Source organism: Otolemur garnettii, unplaced genomic scaffold (genome assembly GCF_000181295.1).
Source record: "Otolemur garnettii isolate 467f Iridium unplaced genomic scaffold, OtoGar3 scaffold00544, whole genome shotgun sequence".
In the NCBI taxonomy this organism is placed as follows: Eukaryota; Metazoa; Chordata; class Mammalia; order Primates; family Galagidae; genus Otolemur; species Otolemur garnettii.
In genome coordinates, this window is record NW_003852939.1 from 6,060 (window position 1) to 15,464 (window position 9,405).

General features: G+C 42.9%; 1 pseudogene; it reads left to right on the top strand.

Moving 5' to 3' along the window:
* Positions 1-1,591: 1,591 nt before the first annotated feature.
* Positions 1,592-2,499, top strand: LOC100955437 (annotated as a pseudogene).
* Positions 2,500-9,405: the final 6,906 nt, after the last annotated feature.

The window sequence follows — 9,405 nt, forward strand, 5'->3', positions numbered from 1 at the left end:
TATTAGAACACATTTTCTGAACCCGAATTTCTTTCTTTTCTTCTAGCATAATAATGGCTTATAGAAGGCAAAAAAACCCAAAAAACAAAAACAAAAAAAAAAGGTGATCTTTATGCTTATGTTGCATCAAAACACAATTCAAGGGAATTCTGGTCTTCCCTCCCCCAACTCACAGACCTAGTTTATACCCTGATAGCCACAACTTCCAGTCACCCCCTCAGCATTTCTGTTAAGTCCAGGAATATTCAAGTTGGATTTCGACTTGGAATGATAGAAGATCCAGTCACAGACCCCATCGGTTGATTGATTTTTGACTTTTGGCTTCCTCCTGTTCCCTTAACATTTGTTCACAAGTTGACTCAGGTGGGAACTTGACCATGATTGTCCTGCTTTCCAGCTGGGCTCTTCCCCTCCTCCTCAGGAAGACGATGTGAAAGGTATAAAATACTGAATTATCTTCTGGCAGTGTGGGTCATGTCCACTGTTTGAGACTTAAAAGTGCCTCTTCATGTGTAAGGCGAGGGGGTCTGACCTAGAAAATGCATGGTTGCACTTCTGGCACTGGATCCAGCAGTGCCCTGTGTGTTTGTGGTAGTGCCTGGTCAGTTCATCTGACCAGGTGAATTTCCAGCCACAGCCCTCTCAGTCACAGTGGTAGGGTTTCTCATCTGTGTGGGTTCGCAAGTGTGCCTTTAGATGAGAACTCTACGCCATAGCCCATGTAATCACAAATGTGTGTGGTGGTTCTTTTCTGGGGCCTTGATCTTCTTCCCCTCTTTGGCTTGGGCTCCTCCAAAATGCAGGAACCTGGTGGCACGTGTTCTTGGTAAAGGAGCTGCGGGACTTGAGGCTGCATCTGGGCTGGGAGGAAGGGTGGGTAGTTGGTACCCGGTGGCAGTGGAAGCCCAGGGACAGAGGCAGAGCAGGGTGACAGTCCCTGCTGCTCAGTAGTTCCTTGGGACCCAGGGTCAGGGTAGTCCTACTGGGGAGTGGCTGCCCAAAGGGGGAGTCCTGTGCAGTTGGCCAGTGGCCATTACGAGTGCTTCTGCAGGACAGTGGGGGACAGAGGCGTGGCAGGCGCCAGCAGTACTGGGAGCCGCAGAGTGCCCCTTCCCGCACCTCCGGCCCCCCATTCACCTACCGGCCTATGGCCGGTGTCCATGGCCGTGCGCGACCCAGGCACCCCCCTGAATCTGCGCCTTGTGCCGCCACCCAGCCTGCAGCTCAGCTCCCTCGCAGCCAGTCTCCCGGCCACAGCTGGTGCACCCACCACAACATCTGAGGCGACCATGGCTGCGGCGAGGAACTCTGCTGAGTCGAAGAGCACAGAGTGGTCATCGCACCTACTTACTTGCCTCGCTGATTGTCTACTTTTAAGAGTTTAAAGCTTTTCTAAGAAATTTTGTATACCAAGGAACTTTCTTAAAAAGATGTCTTCAATTTATATTTAATCCAAAGAAGAAGGATCTCGGGAAAGTTTGGGGGGTTGGGGTTTGGTATCATTTCTAAGTTTTTCTCTGTTGATTTTGGGGTTTGGGTACCTCCCTGCTCAGGGCTCCCGAGGACTTTCTGGGCCCCCATGTTACTGAGGCAGCCACTTGGAGAGTCTGACATGGCTGTCAGCGATGCTCTGCTCCCATCTTTCTCTACTTTTGCCTCTGGCCCAGCGGGTAGGGAGAAGCCACTGCGTCTGGCAAGTGCTCAGAATAAAAGCTGGTGGGAGGAACTCTCCCACACAAAGCAACTCCCCCCACCCAGTGCTTCCTGGCCACCCCTAAGACCTGGCGGCAGCGACCCTGAGCACAGACCTGGAGAGCGGCAGATCCAGCGCGGCTTGTGGTGGTGGAAACCCCGCGCTTCTACCCCGGAGGGAGAGGGAGGTGTTCAATGATAACGATCTCCTGGACCTGGACTTTATCCTTTCCAACTCACTGTCCCATCCAGAGTTGGTGGTCACCACCATGTTCTCATTGGCGTCAGCTTCATCCTCGTCCTCCCCTTGGAGCAGCGGCCCTGCCAGTGCACCCTCCACCTATAGCTTCAGCTATGGAATCCGAGCCAGGGGTGCGACCCAGGTGTGGTGCCTGGCTTCACTGGTGGAGAACTCCTCTATGGCCTAGAGTCTGTGCCCCCTCCCAGGGCTCCCTTCAACCTGGAGGACATCAAGGTGGTGAGGCCCTCTGACGGCTTAGTGGCCTAGCTCTTGAGGCCCGAATTGGACCCCAAGTACATTTTGCTGCCACAGCCATACCCGCCAGGTGGCGCGCTGATGGGCTAGTTTGTGTTGAAGTCGTGGAGTAGCGCCTCTGTCATCAGTATTAGCAAAGACAGCCCTGATGGCAGCCACCTGGTAGTGGCAGTGCCCTACAGTGGCAGGCCGCTGCTTATGTGCCCTAAGATCAAGCAGGAGGCAGTCCCCTCCTGCCCATTGTCTGGCACCTGGAGTCCCATTTGGGTGCTGGACCCCCTCACAGCAATGGCCACCAGCCAACTACCTAAAATACCATTTTAAATAAAAATTTACATGTAAGAATGCTTATAGCAACACTTTTAAGGAAATGTCTATTATTTAAAAAAATTACTCAAATATATTAAGTATATATTTCTTTTATATAAACATATATATTTTTTCGTTGTTTTTTGCAGTTTTTGGCCAGGGTTGGGTTTGAACTCGCCACTTGCGGCATATGGGGCTGGCACCTACTCCTTTGAGCTACAAGTGTCGCCCACTATAAACATATTTTTAAAAGAAATTAATCAGTCTTTAGAATTAAGAATGTAGAAGAGAAATGAAAGCAACGATTTGTAAATTTTTTGGTCACTGGCGTTTTTGAACCCTCTGATGACTTCTAAACAGAAAACTAAATATGCCCCAAAACTAGGTCAAAAAAATTGGAGGTTTGAAAATTTTCATCTGTATATGAGGACTTTCTGAACATTAGGTTCACTGTTTTATCGCAACTCTGAACCAGAACTAAAATGCTTTCATCTCCCTTTTAAAAAGGGATGCTTTATTGGAAAACAAGGAGTGCCTACAAAAAAAAAAAAAAAACTGGATGTATCAATGTGGCAACTTCTTCTAAATAGTCCAAATACACAAAATCTTTAAAATAATATTATATTAGATATATAAATGAACAGAAAACAAATGGCAGGAGATAACCTACAGTATTGACTACTGGAATTGGGGTGGGGGTAGCTTGTAATATAAAAAGAGACACTTTTTTATTCTGAGCCCAGTCTCACTCTGTTGCCCTGTGTAGAGTGCCACAGCATCATAGCTCACCTCAACCTCAATCTCTTGGGCTCAAGCAATCCTCCTGTCTCGGCCTCACAAGTGGCTGGGACCACAGGAACCTACAACAACACCCAGCTAGTTTTTTCCCTTTCTTTAGTAGAGACGGGATTTTGCTTTCTTTTGCTCAGGCTGGTCTTGAACTCCTGAAATCAATCCACCTGGCTCTGCCTCTCAGAATGCTACAATTATAGGTGTGAGCCACCATGCCCAGCCCAAGACTTGAGTTTTTAAGGGCCAGATTCTTCCATACTGTTTACATACACATACACAAATACACACACAGAAAGTGCTGAAAAAGTCTATATATATTTTAATGGCCACCGGCCAACTCCTCCCAACTCGTAGGCACCCCATATTTTCCACAACTTACAACTACCCAATCTTTGATAAACCAAAAAAAATGTACACTGGAAGAAAGACTCCCTATTCAATAGATGATGCTGGGATAACTGGATGTCCACATGTAAAAGATTGAAACTGGATCCACACATTTCTTTGCTCCCAAAAATTGATTCAAGATGGATAAAGGACTTAAATTTAAGGCACGAAACAATAAAAATCCTCAATGAAAGCATAGGAAAAACAATGGAAGATATTGGCCTAGGGAAAGACTTTATGAACAAGACTGCCATGGCAATAGGAACAACAGTAATACTAAACACATGGAATTTTACTACACTTAAAAGCTTCTGTACCACTAAGGAGACAACAACCCAAGCAAATAGACCACCTACCTAACGGGAAAGGATATTTGCATATTTTGAATCAGACAAAAGCTTAAGAACTAGGATCTACACAGAACTTCAGTTAATCCACATGAAATAAACCAAAAATCCCATACATCAATGGGGAAGAGAGATGAACAGAACCTTCTCTGAGGAAGACAGACCAATAGCTAGGAAACATGAAAAAATGCTCATCATCCCTAATTATTAGAGAAATGCAAATTAAAACTACCCTGAGATATCATCTACCCCCAGTGAGAATGGCCCATATCACAAAATCTCGAAACTATAGATGCTGGTGGGGATGTGGAGAGAAAGGAACACTGCTGGTGGGACCGCAAACTAATACAACATTTTTGGAAGCAAGTACGGAGAATCCTCAAAGAACTCAAGCTGGACCTCCCATTTGATCCTGCAATCCCATTACTAGATATCTGTCCACAGGGGGGAAAAATACCTTTTATTATAAAGACACTTGTACTAGACTGTTTATCACAGCTCAATTTACAATCCCTAAAATGTGGAAACAGCCTGGATGCCCCTCAACCCAGCAATGGATTGGCAAGCTGTGGTATAAGTATAACATGGAATACTATTCACCCATTAAAAATGGATTTTTTTCAGCATTTCTATTAACCTGGATGGAGGTGGAACACATTATTCTTAGTGAAGCATCACAGGAATGGAGAAGCATGAATTCTATGTATTCAACTTTGATATGAGGACAATTAATGACATGGTGGAGGGTGGTGGAAGGGGAGAGCAGACAGAGAGTGATGGTCAGAGGGGGTGAGGGAAAGGAAAAGAAAAAAAAAGACAAGAAAATAGTGACTAATTCTCACATAAATTTGATTTAATTTTGACCAAAATACATTATTTGAGCAATAATTTTTAATTCAACTTGTTCATATGTTGTTTAGGATATTGCATCCTCATTTATAAGTGAAATATGTGTGTAATTTCCCTTTATAATTATATGTTTTTCCAGTTTTAGTATGAGGTATATCAAGATGAAGTAGAATGTTTTAGAAGTATTTTTTCTTCTTATATTGTCTATAAGATTTGGCATGATTTGTTTTTCGAAATTATCTTCTATTTTTATTTATAAGTAATAGTTGTCTATTTTCTGAGACTTTGGAATAAAAAAAAAGAAGAAGTTAATTGATGATTCCATACTGAGCCTCAGAGTCAAAGCATTCTATGATAGACATACTTTATCTGACAGTTTGAATGTTACCTTTTTTGCATTATTATTATTTCTCAATATTTTGTTGAAGCAATCATCCAATTTATTTTCCAAATGTATTTATCTTCTTTCATTCTTTATGAGGTTTTTTCTAGTCCTTACCTTAAACATTGTTATTGTTATTACATTTTAAGCCTTTTTAATTTTATGAAGGCAAAAATGCAAACAAAATAAATGGCACAATAACTAGGTAAATGACATGAAGGCTATGTTAACCAGTTTGATGTAATGTTTCAAATTGTATGTGAAAACACCACACTATACCCCAGAAATGCATTAACGTACATAGTTACCATTCAATAAAAAAAAATAGAAAGAAACAAACCAAAAACCCACATGTATATGTATAGAAAAAAAAGCCTATATACATTTTAAGAGATGTTATCTATGTATTATTAATTTTTTTTGGCTGTGTCTATGTTTGAACCCACCCCCTCCGGCATATGGAGCTGGTGCCCTACCCTTTTGACACACAGGCACTGTCCATCTATGTATCATTTTTAGAAGTTGAATATTATGGTGTTAATCTAATACATAAATGCTAGGAAAGACCATCAGAGAACATGGTGGAGGAATGTTTTTCAAGGAGTGCAAGATAATTTTGAAGTGGTATTTGAAATGTGAGATTATTGTGGAAGTGTATTGAAAATGGGAGTATGGGAGTATGAGTATGCAATAGAACTTCCCACACACCTAACAATTGCACACACTTGTGATAAGTCTGATAGGCATGGTACAGTGTATCACATGCACAAGGGTAGACCTGGGAGGCCTCACAACGTTGCTCAAGCAGTTGGCTGTAATCAGAAGTATCTGAATGCAGATGGACACTTCAAGCCCCTCTTGTAACTGCATAAGTCAAATGTAGCTTGTATTCATCTTCTGTTATTAGTATATATTGAGCATTGCAATTTTAATACAGTTAAGCATTTTCTGTTCTTGAAATGTGTCTATACATGTATGTATTTATAGTGAAAGCATTTATTTATTTAATTATTTATTTATTTTTGCAGTTTTTGGCCGGGGTTGGGTTTGAATCTGCCACCTCCGGCATATGGGGTTGGTGCCCTACTACTTTGAGCCACAGGTGTTGCCCTATTTTTCTATTTCTGATTTTTAAAAACTAGTCCCTGAGTGCACAGTATGAGTGCACAGAAATGACTCAGTTGAGAAAAGCATTGAAAAAATGCCATAATTCATTGGCAAACATTAGTCTAGAGGACAAGGGAAAGAGAAGAAAACAGAGTAAAGGAAGAAATGGTAGAGACCAGGAGTGCCAACAGCAGCAACAACAATAAGCAGGTATTAAGGGCCTGGAAGCCAGATAGGACACTGCCGACCTTAGAGGGACCAGGCAGAGAAGAGTCCATGGGCTGGTCCCAGGGAATCCCCAGCCACTATACCAAATCCAGGAATAAGCAGAGTCACAGTGCTGGCTTTGCACAACCTGATTTAACTGTCAGCCTTAATTTATAAGCCAAGGATAAGGCCACAGAGGTAACAAGTGCACAGCCAGAATCTTATCTGGGCTGCCATCAAAGCCCATGCCTCAAATTCTACAGAAGAGGAAACAAAACCAAACACCAGGGCAAGCTGAATCTGGGCTTGCAAGAGGGCATCCTAAAACGTACGGAGTCTTCCCTGAGTGGACAAACTTCAGCATATCAGAGTCATAGACCAATATGGACCCAGCATGCCAGATGTCACAGTTCTCAAGAGCATATTAGGACCGTGTTTTTCTATGAAATCCAAGTTTTAACCATTGTCAATTCATTAATAAATTTCAATGTTGTGGGAGACCAATTCCAGGAAATGGGCATTAGTTTTCTATGGGGCCTCCTTGGTGTAAAATTGAAGGGTAATAGTGCAAATAAGTCCTATAGATTAGGGGAGGGGCAAGATGGCCAACAGGTACCTCCAACAGAAGCTCCTGATGAGAGAGAAGGATAAAGTCCAGAAAACACCCAACGAAGTTGAAGACTAGGAGCCCAGCAGAGAGAGAAGAGTGATATCTGCAGGACACCACTGCTGAGGCAAGCTATGACTTCTAGAAAGCAATCTACAGGTACATAATATATCCCAAAGGAAAAGTGTCCATCCCCTCCCCCAAGAAAGTTGTGCTTTTCCTTTTTTTTCTCTTCATCTGCTCCTGCAAGTCTCCTACAGATGAGCAATAAACTGAGAACCTATTATCTCACCCCAAAGGTGAGATACCCTCTCCCAAGCAGAAAAATAGAACTAACGCTCTCCTGGCCATTTTCAATTTCCAGTCTACCCTTCCCCCCTTGCCTGCAGAGACAGTGAGAGGAGACTCAAGAGCAGTGTCCCTCCACCCCTGCAGGACCAAGCCCCTGTCCTGGCCCTGCAGACGTGAAACTTCTTGAGCGGCACAAACGTGGACTGATCCAGCCACCCAGTGCATCCCCTTGCACGACTGCCTGCTGGTTTATTCTCCACTCCCTGTGAGCTTCCCCGAGCCACTCACCCAGAACTGATCCAGCCAGCCAGTGCATCCCCTAGCACGGCTGCCTGCAGTTGGTCCCCCTCTCTCCTGGGGCTCCCCAGCGGATACCAAGCATAGATCAAGCCTCGTGTTGGGGACTACAGGCCCAGCAGTCTGAGAACTGCAAGAGGACGTTCAGTTGAGAGGGAACCACACTGAACTGGCGATATCCCAAGGGGAGCAGCAACAGCTGCAGTAGTGGGAACAATAAGGCTCACACCCCTGAGGCTTTTCAGGGCAGATATGCCCTGTATCTCCTGACAAACAGAGGAAGCCGGCATCATCTCCGGTGGCAGCCACTGGTAGAACAGTTTAGGGACAGTCTTCAAACGGTGCAAATCCAGCATGGGGCAAAATCAGCAGAAAAACTCTGGTAACCAGAACAAGCAGAGTAGATCAACTCCCACAAGGAAGGATGAGGTAGATGTAATTGAAGATCCGTTCCATAAACAGATGGCTGAGATGTCAGAAACCAAGTTCAGAATTTGGATAGCAAATAAGATCAACAGAATCAAGGAAAAGAGGTAATTAGAATTTCAAATTATTCAAAAGGTGTCTCAAGAATTTAATGATTTCAAAGATAAAATGATGAAAGACTATGAAACACTGAGGCAAGACTTTGCAGCATTCAAAGATCTGAAAAATATAGTAGAATCCCTTGGTAACAGAATGTCCCAGGGAGAAGAAAGGATCACTGACACCTAAGACAAATCTTTTGAATGTGCCCAAACACTCAAAGATGAAGAGAAATGGAGAACAAAAATGGATCTCTCACTCAGAGTTCTGGGATAATTTGAAGAAAACTAATATTTGCCTTATAGGAATCTCTGAAGGCAACGAAGTTTCTTCACAAAACACAGAGGCTCTTCTTTATGAAATTATGAAAGAGAGCTTTTCAGACATCCCAAGAGATTCTGAAATTCAGATAGCAGACAGTTTTAGAACCCCAGTGTGACTCAAACTGAACAAGATATCCCCCAGGCACATCATAATCAACTTCACTAAAGTTAATATGAAAGAGAAAATTCTGAAAGCAGCTAGATGTAAGAAAACCTTAACCTACAAGGGGAAGAATATTAGAATGAGGGCAGATCTCGCTGTTGAAACCTTTTAGGCTAAAAGAGGGTGGTCATCAAACTTCAATTTCCTAAAACGAAATAACATTCAACCCAGAATCCTGTATCCAGCTAAACTGAGTTTCATTTATGATGGAGAAATTAAATACTTTAATGACATTCACATGTTGAAGGAATTTGCCGTAACTAAACCAGCCCTCCAGGATATTCTCAGACCTATCTTCCATAATGATCAGTGTAATCCTCCACCTCATAAATGAACTCAGAAAATTTTGATCAAATTCCAATTTCCACAGTGGTGAAAGGATTAAAGATGTCCACTGGACGTTCAAAAAACTCAATACCCAAAATTATACCAGGCTTATCAATATTCTCAATCAATATGAATGGCTTAAATTTCCCTCTAAAGAAACACAGGCTAGCTGACTGGATACAAAAACTCAGGCCAGATATCTGTTGTATACAAGAATCTCATCTTACTTTAAAAGACAAGTATAGACTCAGGGTGAAGGGATGGTCTTCTATATTCCAGGCAAATAGAAAGCAGACAAAAGCAG